Genomic DNA, 21,923 nt, shown 5'->3' with positions numbered 1-21,923 from the left:
TTTTGGCTCAGGGGGTGAATTTCCTGAGATCTGTGTGTGGGTTTCAGCCACATGGCTCCTATTGACTTTAATGGGAGTCACGCTGCTCGGAGTCCCTGCGCTCCCCTTGGGGTTACGCTCTCCCCTGATGTGTGTGCACTGCTCCAGCATTAGCTTTGAGGGGGAGCACACCTCTGCCCTGCCTTGTCAAGGAGAAACCAGCCCCCCTCTCCACCCTTGCCCCCACCCCTCTGGCCTTGTGTACTTATGGATAAGCAACAATGGAGACTCATTTCTATGGTAAGTTAGCAAGATTTATACTATAAATATTACATTACAAGGTTCCGACACGGTGCTATTTTCGAACATATCCACACTTTGCTGCAGATCAGTATGTCACTGAAATGTTTCTTTTGAAGAGCACGTTTTTGAAACACATCATAAAAACTTCTAGCATTGAGATTCCTCCATTTGCGCCATCACGGTGCGGGTCAAAATGTCTTTATTAAAATAGGATATTAAAAACTTATAAATTTGACTATTTCTTTCTCTTTTTTGGGGGTGGGGGAGGATTCTATGAGGGATTCAGGAAACAGGCAGCATAGCTTTAATTGAAGGAGACAATGTTGTCAGTATATGTGTTCCTAGAGTTATAAAGCCCAGCAGTATAGTATTCATCAAGTCTGATTCCACCTGACACTTGACTGAAAGCATTTTGCACTAATTTGCTTTGTGCTTGTCTAGTAAATCTGAAAAAGAATGAGTGAAGGGGTGATAGGTGGCCATTAAACAGAATAAACAGCCTCTGGCAAGTGAATGAGTTTTACAGACTTGTTGCTTTTGGGAGGGGGAGGGTGAAGGGGAGAAGATTATAGGTCTTTGAATCAGCATGTGGCTGCCTCTATCACTCTGTAATCACAACTGTTTTCTTTGGCCTGGAGACCCATGTGCACCTCCAGAGAGGCTACCAGAGGTGAAGAAGGAAGCTCTGCCCCCAAACCTCTGCAGGAGAGCCCTCCAGACATATGATTCATATTCCAAGTGTGATAGAGGCCTAAATGGCAATTATTTTATCATATAAACACCAGTAAGATAGATTTCAGTCTGGAGCTGATTGCCTTCCTCAGATAATCCTTTTCAAATTTTCCCCTACATAAAATATAACAGCTTTAGGGTGTTTTCAGGTCCCTGCTTATGGTTCAACTTATGGTAAAAACCTTGGGCTTGTTGTCATCTTTGTCTGACTTTGCTGATAGCAGGCAGGAAATAGCTGTGTAAAGGCAGGAGGGGGTAAATAGCTGACTCTGTGGTCTGTAATTGGTTCATAGTTTTGGCCTGTGAAGAATAGAAAAGAAGGCAGAGGAGGGCTGGAAGACAGCCTAACAAGGAACACATGGGCATCTGAAAACTAAACACAGCTGGACCAAGAAGCACATTTGACCGCCCGTTCCCTGCTCTCAGACTTCTGAGCATTGTTGTTGTTACTGGGGAATATATAGCACCGGATTTCGAGGGGGTGGATGGGAACTTCGTGGGGATAAAAGGCGAAATATCATGACTAACAAGAAATCAAAACAAAAACTTCCTTTCTTCATGTACTTATTTATTTAGTTGCTCACTGGCTTGGGGTTCTCTTATCTTGGCAACCTCGTTGCTGCAGTCTTGCTGGAGGATGGTGCCCGCCACAGAATGTCAGGTTTTCATTCCTCAAAAAATATTGTTCAGGGGCATTGTTTTTGCTTCCCCTTTTCCTTGTCATCCCCTCCCTTGTTGCCTTCAAAACACAAGCATGGGTGGAAACTCCTGGACTGACAGAGGACATAATGAGCCTGAAAAAGAGGATGGCATGATGAAAAACTCTACCTGTCGATACAATGTTAGAGAGAGGAAGTTTTAATCCTCCCCCACCAACCTCCCTCAGAAGGTGGGATCACACCAACCCCAGGTCCTGCACCAAACCCAGGCAGAGGCTCTGTGGGATTCACAGACCATTTCTGCATCTGGGATAAGTCAGCTTTGTTTTGGCTGCTTCTAGGACAGGGGAAAAGCTTTTCCTCTCGGTGTCCCTGAATTAAGGGCTCTCATTACTTGAACCTCATTAAAATAATCTCTCATCTGTACATGTGCCACGAGGAAATAGCTGATTCCTCCCCATTCCGCTCCCCTGCTATCTGCACAAACGTATTTTTCTTTTCTAAATTAAAAAAGATCTCACTGGTGCTACACTTGGCTGTTTACATTCTTTAAAGGGGAAAAAAAAAAATTCAGCCCTGAACCCCCTGACTGCAGAGCTGCCATTAGCGTTGATTGTGTCCAGCAATGCACAGTCCACTTCAAGAAAGGCAACATCCTCTATTTTTTAAGCCAAATGTTGTGCACCGCAGCAAGAACAAACAAGAGTGACTTTCATCCTTCAAACACTGAAGCAGCTTTGCAAAGCCTGACATGAAAGGGCCTCCCTTGCTCTCTTGTCCATGTAGGCCTGGAAATGGAGCTGAAATGGCTAACAACATTGGTAATAATAGGGGCCTGCCTGGCATCAAGAGGTGAGCCTAAAGACTTCAAAAGCTGGCTCGAGCATGGCTGCAGGAGCATTTGCTCTGGGATTCAGGCTCCAACTTTTATTCTCTCCCTTTGAAGAGCTTACAATTGGGTGGAGGGTGGAAACCAAGCATTTTTGACATGAACTCTGCCATGGAAAATTATGAGAAAGACGGAGATGAAAAGGAATGTGTCCTGATTGTGCTGGCTATTTTTTTTTATTTTATTTTTAAAAGTCTGCAAAACAAGGGGCTTGCAGTACTATAATCATTGATCCTGAAATGTTCTTCAGAGATTAGTGCTATCAGTGCAATGTGAACCTCAAGGCTGAGAGGCAGAGTGGAGGAGAGAGACCCTTTTGCACTAAAATAACACAGGCTTTTAAAGGAATAGTGTATTACTCTGCTGGGGAAAAAAAAAAAACAACAAGAACATAATAGAAAAAAACCCACAACACCTGTGCTTGAAAACAAATAAACAAACCAGAAAATAAATGGCAGGCTTGGCTTACCTCCAGATTTTGCAATCACCTGAGGGTCCCAATTGTTTGAGTGTAGATCCCTCAGCACACTCCGACTCCTGTTTGTTTTGTAAGCTCAGATCACTCTTCAGGACTCTGGTGTTGGTTTTTCTGCCTATAAACACAGAATAATTTCATTGAACCTGAAGAAGCTATTGAGGATTTGTTTTAGTATGGGCAGCTATGCGGATATCTATGGGATTACTTAATATTTAAACAAATTAATCTTGTTGTTTCATCCTTTTTAGTTTTGCCAAAGCTTCATTAGTATCAAATACACAACAGGCAGGTGGGCAGCCTTGCAAAAGGTCACCTGTCATTTCATGTTGTGCCACTCTTTCCTGTTGTGTCAACTCTGTTGATCTTTAATCATGGGGGCAATAGATAAAGAAAGGAGGTAAACAAGGTGGAAGTCAGTACGAAAATGGAAGGAAAAGCAGGGAACAGGGGGAACCACTCTCACCCTGGAGACCAGACCTGCAGTGAGACTTGGAGAGCAGAGTTGGAAACTAAGAAATAAAGAGCAGGCTGGAGTGGGAGAAAGACGGGTTGGAAGGAAGGAAAGCCAATGGATGGGAACATCCGTGGTTTGGAAGCCACCTGCAGCTGGTGGGCAAGGGGAAGGTGTCCTGCACTGATGTATAGATGGAGAATAATGATATGAATAGAAGAACACTGAAATGCCTGCCCAGAGGCTGTTAAAATGAATGGAAAGAGTTTGTTGGACATTTGAGTCCTCAAAAGCTGAACAAACACTTCCCACCCACTAAGCCACCCCCAGATGTTGTCACTCTAAGTGTGTATCAATTTAACATTTTAAGATGAATATTCTGCATTCAGGGGCTCTCAGTCGGTACTTTTCGCACTTTCTAGTGGTCCTGAACTCTCCTTCTGAGCACAACTTGTTTGCCCTCTCTCATTTGTAACCATGCCATAAGGGAGCTGTGTGTACACAGTGCTCTTACCTATTTTTCTCTGAATGGGGAGTCGTGGAGTGGCTGCTGTACATGATTGCCTGTCAGGCAGCAATTAGCAATCCATTCAGAGTCTCTGAAGCTGTGATCCACAGTCAGGAGAGAGTTTGAGAACACTTGTTTTGAATTATCCTGCACAAATCTCATGCCATAGATCTACAGCAAAATGAGATCACATCCCCATGTCTTTTAAATATCAAGACATCTAGGTATGCTTGGTATTGAACAAACAAAAACAAACTTAGAGTGAAGCTTTGCTGGTGTAAAGCAGTTTCTTTGACAGTATGTCTTATAAATTAATTTTACTCCATCTGAAATATGATTTGCTTTTATGTCTCAAACTACAATGACTTGAGTATTTCAGTTGTTAAAATATGGAAGTTAAAATGTTGGTTGCTGAGTTCTTAAATGTGTTGCTGATGTGAGTCCTTCCGTTATTTTTTCCACCCTCTTTTCTCAAAGGCAAAGAGAAGCCTCTTAGCATTTCTAAAGCCCAGCTTGTCAGTCAGTTGCTATTGCTGAAGTTTAGACGTTAAATCTTCGAATCAATACTGATAGTTCTTAGCTAACCAGTTCTCTAACTTTAGGGATGGAGCAGAAGAAGAAAACAAAGTCTCTGAACTACAGGGACAACTGGTAGAAAGTGAGGCTGCAGGGGGCTTCTAATGTGCTCTGAAAGCTGATTCCTTAAAGCAATCAAAGGTAGGGAAAATCTAAAATAATATCTTCAATAACAGTCTGTTAATTTGCAAGGACAAGGAAAAGAGCAGCCCTTGGTGGTATTGCTAAATTTAAGAAATCTGCAAAGCAGCAAAGCAAGAGAGAATCCAGCAGCAATTCCCAGGGCTCCCAGCTCACTCACTAGCGGACTTGATGAGCCTCTTTGATCTGGTATTGACATCATATCAGATCTCCTGCACTGTTTTGCCCACTTGCCAAAAGCCAGCTTCCCAGAAGCAAAAATGCGCGTTCCTTTCCTTGGGGTAATTTGAAACATTGACATGAAACAGACCTCGCGCTCCTCCTCTGCTGTGGCCTGCCTTTGGAGTAGTTCCTTCATTAGTGTCTCCTTAAAAACACTTGGAGGTCAGTGCCAGGCTGGAATTGCAGTGTTCTTGTCTATTGTGAGTGATGCGATGATTGGGTATTAAGTGTATGAATACCAAGAAGAGAAAAGACAGAATATATAAGTTGGTTTGGGAGCCTGGGATTCAGACATCCAGGGTTTTTCAGATATCGTGTATAATGAACATAGACTTCATTAACCATTTTTGGGTACTTACAGATTGCTATACTACACAGAATACTCACTGTTGTTTCAGTGATAAATGAAATTTTCGTGGTGAGAAAGAAATGATAAGTTCCCAATACAATGTAACATATGGAAAGAAGCCAATGATAAAAATGTTCCTCTTCTGTCCACAAAGGAATTTTGGACACTGGAAATAAAAGTATAATCTAGGTTAATGGCGAGCTGCAGTACCATGTCTGCACAAATGCCAAAACAGCATGGGAAATATGCTGCTTTCTTCCCAAGTAGCATTGCAGATCTACTTGTTAAAGAGCCTCTCTTTATGTTCCCTAGACTGTAATGTTGACCCTGCTTTTACTTGATTCAGCAATATTAGGCATATTTAGATCCCAAATTTCCTCCTTTCTCCCTCTCCCACCATTACTGGCTGCCATAGCTTGTTCATGGGGATGCTGGACAATAAACTCACATGTATTATGAGTGCCCAAAACTGTGCATGAAGAGGCATCTGTTTTGGGGAGGAAGGGCAGCAAATATTGGTGCCTCAGGAGTTTGGGGGCAGTGGCTGGATTTCTCTTATTACCCTCTCTCCCTTTTGGACATCACTTGGCCAAGATTTTTCTCCTTAGTTGGTGTATGTTTCTCTCTCATTTAATCAGCCCTAATGGGGAGGAAATATGGCTGGAAAAATAGTGCTTTAAAAAGTTAGTGGCAAAACTTCCCTTAACCAAATGACTAGTCATTAATCTTAAATACAAGTGTCAGGAGGAAAAAGATCTTTGTTGGGGGTCAGGAGTAAAGGCATCCAGATTGTTTGTGAAATATTAAAAGCTAGAGTTCACTGAGCATCTGTCTTGAGCATTTTAATTGTATCTCCATGAACCTGAACTGTGGGGCCCTCAGCAAGCCCTGCTCAGTTGTGCTGGCTCACAAAGTTCAGGGCTGGGTTGTAAGTCGTTTTTATTTAGCACCTAGTGACAGCAAGTACTGTAGTTGGAGAAACATTAAGTGCCACTTAAATCTGTTCCTGTACATCTTATTAGGAATATACTGGAGTGATACTATGGCTCTGAATTCACTGAGAGTCATTAAAGAGTCCCCCTTGGCCTTTTCTAACACATTCCTGACTGCGCCTCTGGAGAACCCTCAGCTTTCATCCAGCACTATGCAGTCATTGCTCAAATCCAAAATCAACGCACCACAAAGTCAATGCTACCAGCTATTGATTGGGAAAACCTCAGTGTTCTTGGTTGTGCCGAGACAGAAACCAAGGATGACACTGGTTTGGAATCAGAAAATGTGTCTGAAAAGGTGCTGAAGTCGCATGTGTTTTCTGAGAGCACATCTTGACTAAATCTAAGTGCTAGAGGTGCTGCAGTTGGGATGTGGACAAGTGCATCCATCAGGACTCACTTCCTTTCCAAAGGCTGAATGAGTTTTTTTCTTTGGCTGCCCTGGGAAATTTGTCCAAAACATTAAGAAGCAAAATAAAATACCAAAGATGGGCTTTTCTTGGGTGAGCCTGTCCCTAGAGAGGAAGCAATCTCTTTGATCTGAACACTTGCCCAAGCTGCTGAAGTCCATTTGAGCTGGCTGAGAGAGCCTTGGTGCTCTGTAATGCAGTGAAATGTAGCACAAGTATTTGTTATTGCAGCCAGTATCAAAGGAGGCAGGGCGACTTTGCCACTTACTATAAAGTGTTTCCATGAAAATGGAAATGAATGCTACAGGGGTCTGTTCCCTCTGAATGCACAGGGGAGCGAGGCGCTGAAGGGTTGCTTTCATTATACCATTAACAGGGCAAGTTACTCACTTTCTTTTTTCCTCCATCCCTCTTCAAAAGCGCAGGGGCTTGAGGCTCATTCTTTGGGTCAGCCAGGCAGTGCTGTGTGTTCCCTGCCAGCCAGGGCAGTAAATCCCCCTGTTGTTCCCAGATGGGCCCAGCAGAAATCCATCCCTTGTCGTCATTCCAGCTGCACTTTCTCCGCAGGGAGACAGCAGTCACCCATTTGGCGAGGAGGGGCAGGCTGTAATGTCTAGCCAGAAATATCCACCATAAACCATCGCTTCCTGTTATGACACTCATGTGTCTAAACTTATTGATTTATTTGGGTGGAACTGTCTAACCTGCTCTAGGAAGAGTGGACTCAGCAGGTACTAAGTCATGTAACAATAGGAAACATCAAAATACAGCCCGCAGTGTTAGATCTGGGAGTGAATCTCAGTTTAGATTTATTCTTTAAAAGCTATCCCACGCGTTATCCAGAAATATAGTTTCCATGTTTTATTTCCATTAAAAAAATTATTATTAGTATTCATATCATCTGGCCATAGCTTTTTCATTTGTGTGTTTCCCTGATTACCAGCGTAGAAATTTTAGAAATTGCAAATATGGAACTTGGGCCACCAAGGATAAAAGGGATAGTATTCTGTTTTGATATATACATCTGTCTTGATTAGGGAATTCTCTCTTTGTCTGGAAGGAATGTGATCTGGTTGTTAGAAAAGTGAAGATAGACCTTGGGGACACTAGAGTTCTTTCCTGGCCCTGTCACTCAGTCAGATTCTTTACACCTAAATCCACCCTTTGGGTTTATTAGTGGGTATAAGAACACCTATCCAGCTTTCCCATGTGCTGTGAAACTTAATTTATATTTCTGAAGCTCTTTCAATTTGTCACACGAGAGAGCTTGTATGAAGCATGTAACTACTGATTTTTAAAGGTGTAAGGTAGTTTTCCCTCCTATGAACATTTATTAAGGTTGATCACATTTAGTGTACAATCACACACTATTTTTTCTAGAAAATATTGAATTTAGAAATTCACTGTTACATCTTTACACCTGTAAATAATGATATCTTGTATATGTGAGCATATATGTGTGTGGCCATATATGTCTCTATATATTTATATATGCACAGTTATACACACACAAGCAAGAGAGGAGATAGTCTTTCCAAATAGTCTGGAAAATCTCTGGGACTCCACAGCTGGCAGTGCATTTATTTTATTTAAGGAAAACTTGCGCAAAAAAGCTTATGTGCAGTCAAAAATTTCTCAGCTCTAATTAATTAATATGAAGTGTAAACAGATCATGAAATATTTTTTAGTGCTTAATACATAGAAATGTCCTGTGTTGATGCTAATGAAAAAGTAATGCCTGGAATATTTCACATTGCAGGGCCTGGGGACACAGATCCATGGAAAAGCAATTCATACCAAACTGCTTTACAAGTGCAAAAATTCTGTTAGCCTAAAGCTACAGCACTACATAATTGTACAGGGGGAAAAAAAGAGGCAGAAACCACCCCCCCAGCCCTCCTTTGCCCTGTGTTTGCATTTATTTCAAGCTCTGGTAATGGGTCTATTCTCTCAAAAAATGATGACACCAATATTTCAGCAGGAAGGATTTTTAATCTACCATATTCTCTGTGTAATCTAGATAGCTCCTCATTACCTCACTGTGCAGTCTGTCATCCCAGCTGATTCTTGAGATCTGATCAGTGCAAGAGAAGTTAAGGAAATGTCTGAAGACCATGAAAATCCAACCCTCTCCCCTGGAGAATAGTGTCTTAATTGTAATAGCCCATTTTAATCATTGTAATTGTTTAAAATATCATGAACAGAGGGAAATAAGGAAGATAATTGTACTTCAGCAGCCACAATCTTTTGTTATCACCTAAGCATATTGGAGATTTAGCTGTGTATAGTTTCAATACTTCCTTCACATACCAAGTGGCCTTAATTATGTGGGCAGCTAGAATTCCTCTTGAGAGAGAGGCTTGGATAGCAAAACAGCAGGTAAGAAATGCCTCTTCCTTACTTCTTTGTTTCTTCCCAGTCCCCTGTAGCTAAGGCTGCATATGTGGCTGTCTCTGTCTTTGTGACACTTTAAATGTGAAAAAAGTAATTTAGTTGAAAATTTTCTGTTATTTTTTTTACATGCTTCATATGCTGGGTTAAAATCCATTAGCATATAACAAAAATCGGAGCAGATGTAGTGCAACAGATTCCTTAAGGGAGTCCATATTTTTACATATTTTGTAATAAGGAAACTGTCACTCCCAGATGGTATCTAGCTAATACTGGTGGTTTGCTTGCTGATAACATACTAAAAAATAAAATTAATTGTATTCTATTTGATGACAATGAAGCCATTATCATATATAATTCACTCTTAAAGCAAACGTCCAAATGATGGTTCCTTGCAATAACTAAGCTTTCCCAGTCCCTGTCCCTTCTCTTCTACCTCAAAAATTCTTTCAGAATTTGCTGCAGCAGAAACCTCCAGCTGCGAAGTGTAACAGCCCTTCGTTAGTAAAGCTGGAAACCAGTGTTAATTTGTGCAGGGAATCTGGGCCAGGGGTACCTCAATGCACTTACCACGGGCTTCATCCTTCACCAGTGGTTCTCAAACTGCTCTGGTTTGGATGTCACTGTTATATATCACAGCAAAAAGAAACAATTAACCTTTGCAATAATGCCACTCACTGGTGCCTGTCTGCTAATGGGCTTGAGAAGTGCAGGAAGTATCCAGAGCTGGTACTTGCTGTGAAAATGAAAATCAGCAATCCAGGGTTTTGCACAAACATGCAACACTGATCGGTAGAATATGTGCAGTATAAAGCTAAGATGATCAAATTATTCTTTTTAAAAATCTGAAAGAAATATGGGGTTTTTTGGTTTTTTTTTGTTTGTTTTTTTTTTGTTTTTAATCTGGTAAAACTGCTTAAATCCTTTCTTAGGTGAAAATGTCAAGACCTGTTGTAGACTGGTCAGTTACAACCTGATGAGAGAATGGTTGAGTTCACAGGAATTAAGGGTTTTGATGAGGTTTATTGACATGAAACACCAGAATGAGCAGCTCATAAGAACTTTCCTTGTCTCTTTCTGTCCTAGCAGAAGATACCCATGTGTGGGAAAGAGCAACATGGGAATGAAGAGTTTTTATTATCAAAGTTGACCTTGGGCAGGGAGTGTTGGCTTTCCCAACGCCTCTTGGGGACAACAGCGCTGGTTCTCCAGGCCACAGATAATTTGTAGGTGTTGATACCAGTTGGCAAATGGGAAAACTGGGACAGAGGGGTGAAGTGACTTTCACACAGAGCTGGAACTCATGTCTGAATTCCCAGTTCATTGCCTGCTTCTTCCAGTGGTGTTGGAAACTAAAAAGAAGCTAGCAGCGCAAAAGAGAGTTTGTCAGGACTGACTACTTTAAATAACTATTCAAGGAAACATTTAACTTGATAATAATGGTTTCTCATCTCTGGATGACTGCAGATACAATACAATACAATGAGAGGCACACTGTCTGAAGGGTCTAAATGTGCCTGGATGGGTTCATTCTAGTTTATTGATGCTTTTAGTTTCACTTCCTCTCTGTTATAGTACAAAGTGCTCAGAAGAGGAACAGATGACTGCATTTCCATTTGGAGAGCTGGTAGAGGAGGACAATGTTGTAGCCATCTCTGTGACATGGGAAGTGATTATACATTCTCTGAGGCTATTGTCTCAAGTTGGGAACTCCATAAAACTGTGTGATGCTACTGGCAGACATTGCAGAGGAAACAGATTGCTTAATATACATGTAATTTTGAGTAAAACATTATTTAATTTAAGAAAATCACAGACCAGTGCTTGGAAAGAACTATGTAAATCTTAGCCACCTCTTGTCCTCCAGCTTCAGTTAGAAGGTTCTTAGTAATCAGCAACCATTATTTTACTTCATTTTTCATATTTTATTTTGTTTTCCTTTACTTTGTTTTAGAAATGAAACAGCCCTGTGGATATAACAAGAAAGTAATGAAGTTTCAGTCCCTCAATTCAAAAAATGAAGAGTTTTCTTCCCCAGTCTTCCTCTCCTGGTGTCTCACAAAACCCATTATAATAAGTTTGCAACCTCAAATGGCAGAATATTGTGAAATAACTGCTCCTACCACATTTCAATTATCTGGTGACTAAAGTGGCCTAGAGATTGTCCATAGTTACCTGTAAATTTGGGATTTGGGTAACAGATTTTCTCAAACAGGATTTACCCAGCTTCAAATGCTCTGAACTCACCTTGTAATCCTTGTCTTCCATAGGATCAGGTGTTACCTCTTTGCTCTTTTTCTAATGCGTTAAATGCCAGACAACTGCAATATTTTATTTAGCATGATTTGCATTCAGACTTCAAATATCCCTTGAATAATAAAATATTTGCATTATTGAAATTTACTTCTGTATGTTCACTGGCATTATAAGATGTACCTACAGAGGACACCTGCCAGAAAAAGCATCATTGTTCCTGTGTTTGTGGACCTCAAGTTGTACCTTTTGTCTCTCAGCCTTCCTCATTAAGACATCACAGCTTATGTGTTTTCTCCTTCTGCCTGAGCAGAAGATGTATTTTATTCATGATTTGGTAGGAAATGTGTCTGGTGGGAAGGAATCTGGACACCATTAAAGCAACCTGAAATTCCACCGTGGACTCTGGGAGGGAGCTCTTTTTCTTAGCCACATAAAGCATCTGCTTAAATTCTCAAGTGTGGAACGTGCAGACTTGTTAGGCAAGATTTTAACAGACTGTTTGGCACTGAGTGTAATTTTCCCAAAGACCTGGCAGTGGAAATAGTTGAAATAATGGTTTGTCAAATACTCATCAAGAAAAATGCTAATTGATACCTCATCTGAATTGAGCACCACACAATACCGGAAAGGGAATGAGCATTTCCTGTTTCTTCCCTACTCAAAAAGAGACTCTTCCCAAGAGACTGCTCATGTTAGATTAGATTTGTCCCACCTGTAGGACTATTCTGTAGGGTAGATTCGTTCGTGTCATACTGTATTTTTTGGGTATTTCATGGAGTGTTGTGTGGCTCCATAAGCCTGTAGCATATTAGTGCCAGCATTGCTAGATGCCCTTTTACCAAGTGCCATTTTGAACCCTACAGCAACATTTGTGTTGTGGTGTCTTTCTTTCCTTTGTTCCTTGAAGTTTCTGGGTTCAGCTGAGCTCTTCAAGCCAGCATGGGGACATGAGGATAAAGCACAGCTGTGGCTGTGGGACTGGAGCGCCAGCTGGCCACAGTGCTGTGGCAGCATCGCGGGGCCACTGGGTGAAGCCAATCTGAACTTTTGCAATAAATATTAAAGAGACCACAACTTTGAATGGATTTGGAATCTGAAACCAGAAACCCAATCTAAATGTCAGAGCGGGTCCCTATCTGCAGACTAAACTGAACTGAATGTTCAGACCCCAGCTTTGGCAAAGAAATGAAAGCCGTAAATCCAAATCTGCTTTTTGTATTTCAGCTCCTCTCGTGATGCTAATAATACTTTGCCCTTTCACAATCTCCAATATTTTAGAAACTTTGAAATGATTTATCAAATGAGTCATACTTCCCAGTCAGACTTACAAGAGCTAGTTTGCTGGAAATATCACCCAAAAGCAAGGGCAAGACTGGGCTGTGGCTGAATTTCTGCTCTCTCTTGGTAGCTGTGTGTGGAACCAGGACTGTAAGGTTTTGTCTGTATCTCTGTAACTGTTCCAGTGCAATCCCTGTGTGTCAGAAGGCCCAGCTCCATGTGCCTTGGATTCCCATAATTTGCAAAGTGCAGGTGTCTTTCCATTGACTCATCCCTCTGCTTCTGCCCAAGGACTTCCAGAGAGAACAGGACAGAGAGGTGGAAGCTCTTGGTGCAACAAAGTCAAGTTTGTTTTGTCACTGAGAGCCTTCCCCAATATTTGGAGTAGTAAAAGATTCACCCGGGGCTCTGAGGCAGAGCTGAGGCTGAAACATGGAACTGCTGAATCCATGTGTTCCTCCGAGCCTTTATGTTCAGAAAAGAAAAAGGATTATTTAGCATCAAAGGTACCAGTAGCAGATACAGGGCATCTTCATTCATCATGAATAATGCTGTTAGTGAGAAATAATAGTATTCCTTAGTATTGATGACAATATATTGAGCATTAGCAAAGCCTTTTGCTGGGAGAGTTATCTAGTGAAGTGAATTATGGAATTTTACTACCTGAGTACAAGGACTGATATAAATGATCATTGCTGTGGCAATGAATTGGTTTAAAAAGGCTTCATAAGGACTTGCCTAATGCTCATAAATTAACATTAAATATGAGATGGGTTATCTAATCACATGCTTTCAGGCAAATTCCTTTTTAATATGTATGTACACTGCTGCTGGAAATACAGAAGATATATCAGAGGAGATATTTCATGCCATAAATGGTTACATTTGATAACTCTGTAATATTTTCATATTTTTTGTCGGTTATGGAATTTCTTTCTTTACCATCAAAATTTGTACACAGAACCCATGTTAAAATAATATTTAGAGATAACTTTGACCCTCTGTATGCCTCTGGCTTCAGACTAAGGAGGAATTTCACTGATCATTTGATATGAAATACTGGAGCAGTGGGTTCCTTTTTTTTTAAGGTAAAGTGGGGTTGAGTCACTGCACATTTTAAGGGAAAGTGAGGTTGAGCTGCTGCACATCTTCTGCAAACTTCTGAGGCTCAGGAGCATCCCAGGGTATATCCAGTGCTGCTCTTGGTATATTTGGTAAACAATGCCCCTGACTGCCACCCCCAAAAAACGTTGGTGGGAAGACTTGGTGAATACACCAGAAGCTGTTTTGAACTATTTTAATGCAGGGAAGATAAAGCTGATGGATTTAATCAAAGTAAAGTAGGATGTCCAAAAGGCAGACACCTAATTTTCTGTCCTCTGGATTAGCTGGGTAAGGGAACATTGGTGTACCAGGTTAAAGCTGATTTTTTTTTCTGTAGCACATACCACTGCCTTCTGGGCAGTGCCACGATGAAAAACACCAGCTCAGGTCAGTGTTTTGAACTCTAAACAGAGGCATTTACTGTTCTCTGTGGTGCTTGTGATTCAAACAATTCCCTTCTCAACCTGATGGAGGAGATCTGCAGTAGAAAACTGCTTCCACCTGTTGGAATGACTTGGATTTTAAGCTGGGTTAACTGTGGAGCCCCATTTGGAAATAGTTTATAAAATGCTTGAATGCTCTGGGGATGGTTTTATTATACACCTTGTAGCTGCTGAACATTTCAAGACTTAAACTTTATCTCTAAGTTAATCACCTGGGGATCAAGCTAGAGGACCGCATAACAGTTTTACTAATCAAAACAATTTTCTGAATTTTGTTGAGTTCCAGGGACTTTTCCCTGCCATCTGAAAACACAGTGAGAGGACGCCAAGAGCAGAATTATAAAACAAACTTTTTAAATCATGTTGTACTTGGAGTTTGATTTCCTAGTCTGTACAGTGAGCAATAATAAACTAATTATGATTAAACTGATAAGGAGTACTCTAAGAGTCAGCCAGGAAAGTCTTTCATAAATAACCAAGAAGGAATGCTTGGTCACAGAGTTGACATACATCAGAAAAGCTTCTTTTTCCCTTTTCAGAGAGAGCTCCCTTAAAAAAAAAAACAAACTTAAAAACCCCCCAAAAAAAACAAGTCCAAACCAATGGAATAAAATATGTATTGTCAGTATTAAATAAATCCCATTTAATCTGAAATTCTGTGACATCTTTCTGACCCCACAGAACTGGCTCTCAGGTACGTTGAAGCAGCACTATTACTGTTGCTGTTATATAGCAAAATTCTAGACTTAGACTTCCTAAAAGAGCAAACAGTTTGTCTCTGGATTTCTGTCTTTGGCCTATTTTGAATAGTATTTGGGTTTCACAGTTATAACAGGGCAGAATTTATTTGGCCTAATATATGAACATTTCTTCCCGATAGGTTAGGTCAGCTGTGAGGTTTAATCAGTGTTCAGATTTCTGACATGCTGCTCAGGGGCATATCATCTGAGCAAATAAACAACCCAGGAAAGGTCTGTATACCACAGGGATGATGTGGGATTGCAGGAGATCAGTTCCACTCAGGTGTTTATGGTGGTAGTGTCTTTTCATGGCAGATAAGAGCTGACATTCAGCATTACACCCTATGTGGCACCAATGCGTAAAAAACAAACAGTTATTGTTGTTTCCCCTTTGGTGCACCCTTGTCTAAAGGTCTGAACTGAATATGTTTGCTTCTCTTTCAAGCATGCAGATCTTTCCCACTAATATTGCAAAGGTTTGGTCTCTTTTATAAAAGGAGCATATTTTCAGCTCTTATTCACTTTAAAGAGAAACTTCATACTGAACTTGCCTCTGGGTGGTCCTGGTCCTATTCTAGTTCTTTTTCCTACATAACTCCAAATTAAGGCTTCTAATTTCCACTAGCCAGTGTGGCAAGAGCAGTCAGTAATGGGGAACAGAATCTTCTTTTTCCCTTTCTGTCCTATCCATACTTGACAGTACTTTGGAGAAGAAGGGGCATTCAGCCAAGAAATGAAACCTCGAGGCAACCATATCAGCCTCAAAGATTTATTTATTTAATTAAGTCATCAGAAGGATGGAAAAATACTCTCAGTTGCCAGAGAGAACCGTTCCAAGCTCAGAGAGGGTCAAAGTGCATGCCTGAAAGTTATATGTTACCAGGACTTGAATGAGAAGCTTCACAAAATTCTGCCCTTTGGTCTGGGGTAATGATGCTGTGGGTGCAGCACTGAGAGAGGAGAGGAAGGAGCACTGGGAAATGTTCTGGTTTGCTTTCCCACTGGAGTGGTCCTGCCTCAGAACTCACTCAGCAGCTGTTTTAGTGTTAAGGGGCATCACTGGACATACTCACAGAGCCAGCCTGGAAAATATTGGAGGACAGGAGTGAGTGGGACCACTTCAGGCAGTGAGAGCAGCCTCCTGATGCAGGACACAGCTACATGATCCACATAATGTCCTTCAGAAGCAGCTCAGTTCCCTCAGTTCCCAAGTTCTGCACAACTTGCCTCTATTGCCAAGGCAGAGACAGGGGGCTCTGAATTCTCCATCTCATACAGCTGGAGAAATTGCTGCCACAGAGACATCAGTGGTCCAAAAAAAATCCCCAATCCCTTTATCAGGAAAGCTCTCAGAGGGCTGGGGCGGGGGTGAGCTTTCCAGTCAGTGCAGCCAGAGACACAGGCCAGCACCAGCAGGCACCTCTGTGCCTTGGCTCTTCATCTGCTACAAATTGGCCTCGTTCTTCTGGTCTGGCTCTGCATTAAATATTACTTGCTGTCATTTCAGATAGGACTGAGCATTTTTAAGAAAGATTTGGGAAGTACATATTGCCTCAGACAACTTCTAGTAAATAGCTCGTGTTTGTTTCTCTTCTCCAGTGGGAATGCTTCTGAACTTTAGAGACAAAAAATTGCTCCTCTGGCAGGAGCAATTTAGTAAAGCCAGGATGTATTTTAGTGGATCTTCCCAACTTTCCAGTCAGTTCCACTGTTGATTTTTAAGTAAGTTTTGCAAGCATCACTCTCAGCTTTTAATGCTCCTCTTATTGGCTTCATTTGTCTTTCTGAGGGGTGTGTTGCTGCAGTATTTTCCTGTTCCAGGACTGCACCAATTTCTCATGCAAATTAATCTTGTTAATCATCACAGCCATGCAGTCCCTTAACTAAGTTCTCTTTGCTCAATGAAACACAAGCATACTCAAAACACGGAGGAGTTTTTCAATAATCAGTTCAGACACATTTGCCCCACTAGCGGTGGAGAGGCTGTGCCTTGATTTCTCTTTTTTCTTCATTTTGATTCTTTGACTTTTCTCAAAAGTCAGTCCTCCTGCAATCTGCTCTTATGGGTTCCTCTTTGTTTGGAAGACTGAGCAAGATCCACGCTGAGGGCAGCAAGTATGGGCTTGCTTTTGGATGATACCACAAATAAATGTCAGTCAGCTCTGAAATGTGAAAATCTAGCTTAAAAGATAATTTTGGCTTCTTTCAAGATGCACAAATAGTTAACTCAAATTTCATATGAATTATCAGCCACGTAGATTGCTGTCTTGCTTGAAAACCAGAAGAATTGGCTTCAAAATTTGCTATTTTCACCCAGCCCCAGTTCTGGTGATCTTCCCAGATGCTGACCTTTTTTTTTTTCCCCCCAAAAAAACACTGCTTTCTATTCTCTCTGGCCTTAGCCAGAGTCATTACTTTTCTCTTTGTCATACTGAGACTCAATAGCATTGTAATTATTTCTGACATATGGTATCATCTATCCACCTCTCCTTCCAGTATGTCCAAATTAAAGAGCAATGCCACTGCAGCCACCAGACCATGGTTTCCATCAATTAATCGCACCCCATGGCTGTCCACTCCTGGGGGAGCATGGACCTAAACTTCATGTGCAGGCTGATGTGCCACGCATGGAGCCCTGGAGTTTTGCTACCTTATTTCAGCTCCCTCAGAACTGGAAATTAAAGCTCCAGTTTACTTCCCTAGTTTTGTGGCAGAAGGCCAATGATTCTATCTGAAAGCTTTTTCTTTACCTTCATTAACCCCCAAATGTTGCTGTATTCAAAACATCCACAGAGAGTGTATTTATCATTCATTTTCTGTTCATGTTGATGTGGGAAAACACGTGCAATCAATATTGAATCTCTTTCAAAACAACTTAAAATGGGAATACATATTGCTCTAATCTAAAAGTAATCATGATGATAAATGATGAAAAATATGACAAAAAGTGAAAATCCTGGTTTTAGAAGTTCTTTAGTTGTGGGCATGGGTATGTGTATGGACCTCCATATATATCTATTGTTTACCAAGAATTAGAACTCAAATCAAAATTCAATTAGAAAGGAAAAAATTGCTTTTAATGTTGAATTTTGTGCTCATAATTAAGCCTCACATGCCTAATTTTATGCATCTATTTAAATGTAACCTGATCCTATATTTTATTTACCTATATGAAAAATGGCCACAAGTGCAAGTTAAAAAACAAAGGTATTTAGCCATACTAATCTCTCTTCCACAGTTATTTTCTAATGCAAAATAGAACTGTAAAGCAATACAAGCTGTGGAACATAGCTGTCCTCCTGTATATTTATGGTTCTCCAACTTGTTTGGTCTGCCCTTTCAGGCTGAAGGTAAATGCCATTGCGTTGTTAGAGAAGTTAAAGACAAAATTAGATTAAGGTCAAATTAGACTGTGGTTTGATGACTATCTTAATTCAATATAACCAAGCCTGCTTGGAGAAGTCTTGCCCCCACTCTGGACCACCTCTCTGTGGGTACCAGCCCTGGGTGACCAACTCTGCAGACACCCAGAGCAGCAGATCAAGGAACAGATCCCTGAAAACCAACCTGTTAGACAGAGACATTTCTCATAAGTTTTCTGCCAGAGCACAAACAACTGGCCCAGGGTGAAGGATGAGGCTGAAATGTCATTTAAAACCAGTCTGACCAGTACTCAAGAGTTAATAGTTCTGGGATCTCCAGGACAGTAGATCCTAATGTGCCTGCACAGTCAAAAATATTTCCAGGCATTGCAGCACATTGAATGGTTTGGACCATGAATAGTTTTCATTAAAAAGTGGCTTTGGGGGACAAATTAGATTTTCAAAGCAACTGATTCTTTTGATTCTCACACAGAAAAGGACCTTTTTCACTTCTACATTTTAAAATGTATCCAAACCCATAATCTTTACAAAAAAGTGAATTTGCTGATAACTGTTCATGAAGCTTGCAATAATATTTTTTGTCCCGAGTTAAGAAGAAAAAATCGTGAGAGCTGCTGAGACATGAGGTGGCTCTGCTCTTCCATGAGTTTTGAAAGAGTAACTTCAACATTTGACTTAAGCCTGGCTTCTCAGGGCGCACACAGTTAAGCAGCGAGACGTGGTTTTGCCTCATTAGGTCAGCAACGCCAGCCTGCAAGGCAGTGCAGCTGGTTCTGTGATGCTATTAAAGAAATTATAACTACATGCACACATCCTTGTAGCATCAGCCCCCCAGTGAAGACACGAGATCACAGAATTATTCAGGGGGGTGGCATCAGCAACATGGATTACAGTTAGGAACATAGTGAGTCAATTTAAGGCTATAAATACCCTGGTTTTCTGTTATGCTTTTAATCTTTATTAAATTGAATGATTCTTATTTGTTTTCATTCACATATGCGTGTGTATAATATATAGTTTGTTTCTGCATATATAGGCCTGTAAGTCTGTAACAAATCTTGCAGAAGTGTTCTAGGACATAAATAGTGTGAGTCCAAATCCTTATCTGAGAAACCACACAGACACCAGCACACACTCAGCCTTTAGAATTTCCCTGTGCCTTTTTGCAAATAATGACAAACCAGTTTTGGTTTGGTTGGTTGTTTTGTTGGGGTTTTTTTTAAAAAGCATACAATATTTTTTGCATTGCTTAAGAAGAAATTAAAACATCTCTTTGCTTTCTATCCTTCTTTTAATGGCTTTGCATATTACTTTTCATCTAAACTCAGTATTTGAACGTACTCTTACCACGCGCCTGTTTTCTTTGTTGCTTGTAATTACTGAATAAGTCGGAATCATAGCCAAGGAAGTCTGTGTGGGATTACATCTGGAGTAGTGTACTATAGCAACACTGTGCTTTGCAGAGCTTCTCCTCTCATAGATTTGATCTTAATGATGGGCTACACTTTCATCTTTAAAAAAATCATTTTCTGCAACTCACTGCTTTTTATACCTCAGCAAGAAAATGCTGTTTATTGTTCAGTTTCTCTTGCCTACAATGTTTGTATCTATAATTGAAACTTAAAAGCTACAAGCTTGAATAATTCAATCAGAAAGCATATTGTTTTTACTGTTCTCAGTATGAATCCAAATGATCGCATTATTGTGATGTTATAATATCAGAATGTATTTATTTTTACTTGCACAGTCATAGTAGGCAGTGTCTCTCTCTCTCTCTCTCTCTCTCTCTCCAGAAAAAAACAGCAATGAGGAGGGAAAAAAATAAAAAAAAGCTGAGCTTTATCCACGCTGGGTTCCTCTGGTCTAACTTAAGCAAATGAGATCTCTTGTCCCCTCCAGCAAGCGGTGGATCTGTCGGTAGGGTTGTTTCCATCAGCGCTGCTGCTCGCTCTGGCAGTGCCCCTGGGGCTGAGCGTGATCCTGGCGGGGGGACACGCGTGACCTCCCCCTGTGAAGCCACCTCGGCCACCCCGCGTGTCACTGATACCGCGCTCGTGGCTGCTCCGCGTCAGCGCCGCGCTCCGCGGCCCCGCTGCCTCTCCCACAAAAACGCCTCGCGGAACTGCGCAGGCAGAGCAGCTCCACTGATGTCTCAGGACATCTTTTCACTCCAGAACTAGCTGTAGAGCAAATTCAGGTTCGTGTGTTTTGAGTGTTTTGAGCTTAATGAATTTTTTTTTTTTTTTAATGGGAAAAAGCCCTGATGTTTTAATTCAATTACTGGCTATCATATTCTCCATGTCAAGGCAAGCACAACATAAGAGCTTTGAAAATAGGATGGATGGGACTGTGATATCTATTGCAAGCGCCATGTATTCTATCTCAGCTACACAGCAATTTTTTGAACTGATAAAACATCAAATGTGACTTTTGGCTTAATGTCATTGAAGCAGTTCGTAAGAATTAGCAATAATATGGAAAGTATCCATTTTTCCCTTTATTGCTATTTTTGAGCAAATCATTATATATAATCTACTCTTATGCAGTGCTGTAGCTGTACCTGTGGAATTAGGATCGGGAAGAAAAACTGCCCTTACTCCCATGACCATGAATCTGAAATTTTCTGATTTGTATAGATTTTCATTATGTCCTTAGCATAATTTCAGCACAAAAAGAGGGCTTAGCCAGGCTCCCATGGTGTGTCCTACAGGTATGGAACAGCTTAGCATCTTTTTCCCTGCTTACCAAGCTTAGCGCCTGTAAATCAACCACTCCATTATGCAGTAATTCCCCTCATCCTTAATTCCAAATAGCAAAGTTGAAGCAGAATTTGGGTAATGAGGAACTATATCATTTTGGCCTGTGTATGATCCTCATTCATTATCTTCTTTCCATTTAGGGGAAGGGGAAGTGAAAAACCCTTTTATTTGCAAATCCAGCCATACCACTTTATAAGACACAGTATTACGAAAGAGCATGATTTATTGGACTGCGGCATTTCAGTAAGGCCTAAATGATAGAGTCTGCTAGGAAACTCATTTTTTCATGATGGGATCTGATGATGGGGGTAAGACCAGGAGCCCCTGCCAAGAAAATACACAGTAATAAACTTGCAGAAAGCTTTCACTACCACCTATCAGTGGCCATGGTTCCCCCTTCTCTTACCTCAAACATTGCCCAAATGGGGAGGCACGAGAATCTCCCCACTGACTCTCTTGTGAGGTGAAATGAAGAAAGCCTTAAACTTCACAATTGCCAATAATGAGCAATCATTACTCAAATTACACCAAGCACTGATTAGGTTTAAAGTAATGAAGAAAACAACACGATCAATCATCATCAACCCAAAAGAAGTCAATCTGTGCTAGAGATACCGCAAGATCTTAGTGGAGGGCTCCATCTACAGGGTTTGGGAGATGAGAAAGAAAAAACCTTCACAACATCTGAAAAAGATTCCCCCTGCTCCCCACTCTGCTCACATTTTTCTTACCAATCTCCAAAAGCCACACATGTAATTGGAATTTTTTTTCTCCTTTCTTTAGCTGCACAAAAATTAAAAGGGCCTTAGTAAAAAATTAAGGCATAGAAACTTTTTGGAAGGACATTTCACTAGTGTTGAACTGGAATATCTGTTTAAAA

At 40.9% G+C, this 21,923-nt stretch overlaps 2 long non-coding RNA genes across 4 annotated transcripts in view; one reads left to right on the top strand and one right to left on the bottom strand.

The window, feature by feature from the left end:
• Positions 1–21,923, top strand: part of LOC137481757 (uncharacterized) — a 134,635-nt gene that overhangs the window by 67,862 nt on the left and 44,850 nt on the right. The gene's annotated exons all lie outside the window — the stretch shown is intronic.
• Positions 1,520–20,087, bottom strand: LOC137481564 (uncharacterized). Of its 2 annotated transcripts, none has more exons than XR_011003543.1 (3): positions 19,632–20,087; positions 3,032–3,155; positions 1,520–1,808 (listed from the first exon to the last, which is right to left on the bottom strand). It is a non-coding gene; the product is annotated as an uncharacterized lncRNA (long non-coding RNA). The 2 variants fall into 2 exon arrangements; XR_011003542.1 differs by lacking the exon at positions 19,632–20,087 and adding an exon at positions 3,641–3,758.

This window comes from Anomalospiza imberbis, chromosome 13, assembly GCF_031753505.1.
Source record: "Anomalospiza imberbis isolate Cuckoo-Finch-1a 21T00152 chromosome 13, ASM3175350v1, whole genome shotgun sequence".
Taxonomy (NCBI): Eukaryota; Metazoa; Chordata; class Aves; order Passeriformes; family Viduidae; genus Anomalospiza; species Anomalospiza imberbis.
Note: the sequence above shows the minus strand (reverse complement) of the source record. Positions and strands in the feature narration are given on the sequence as shown.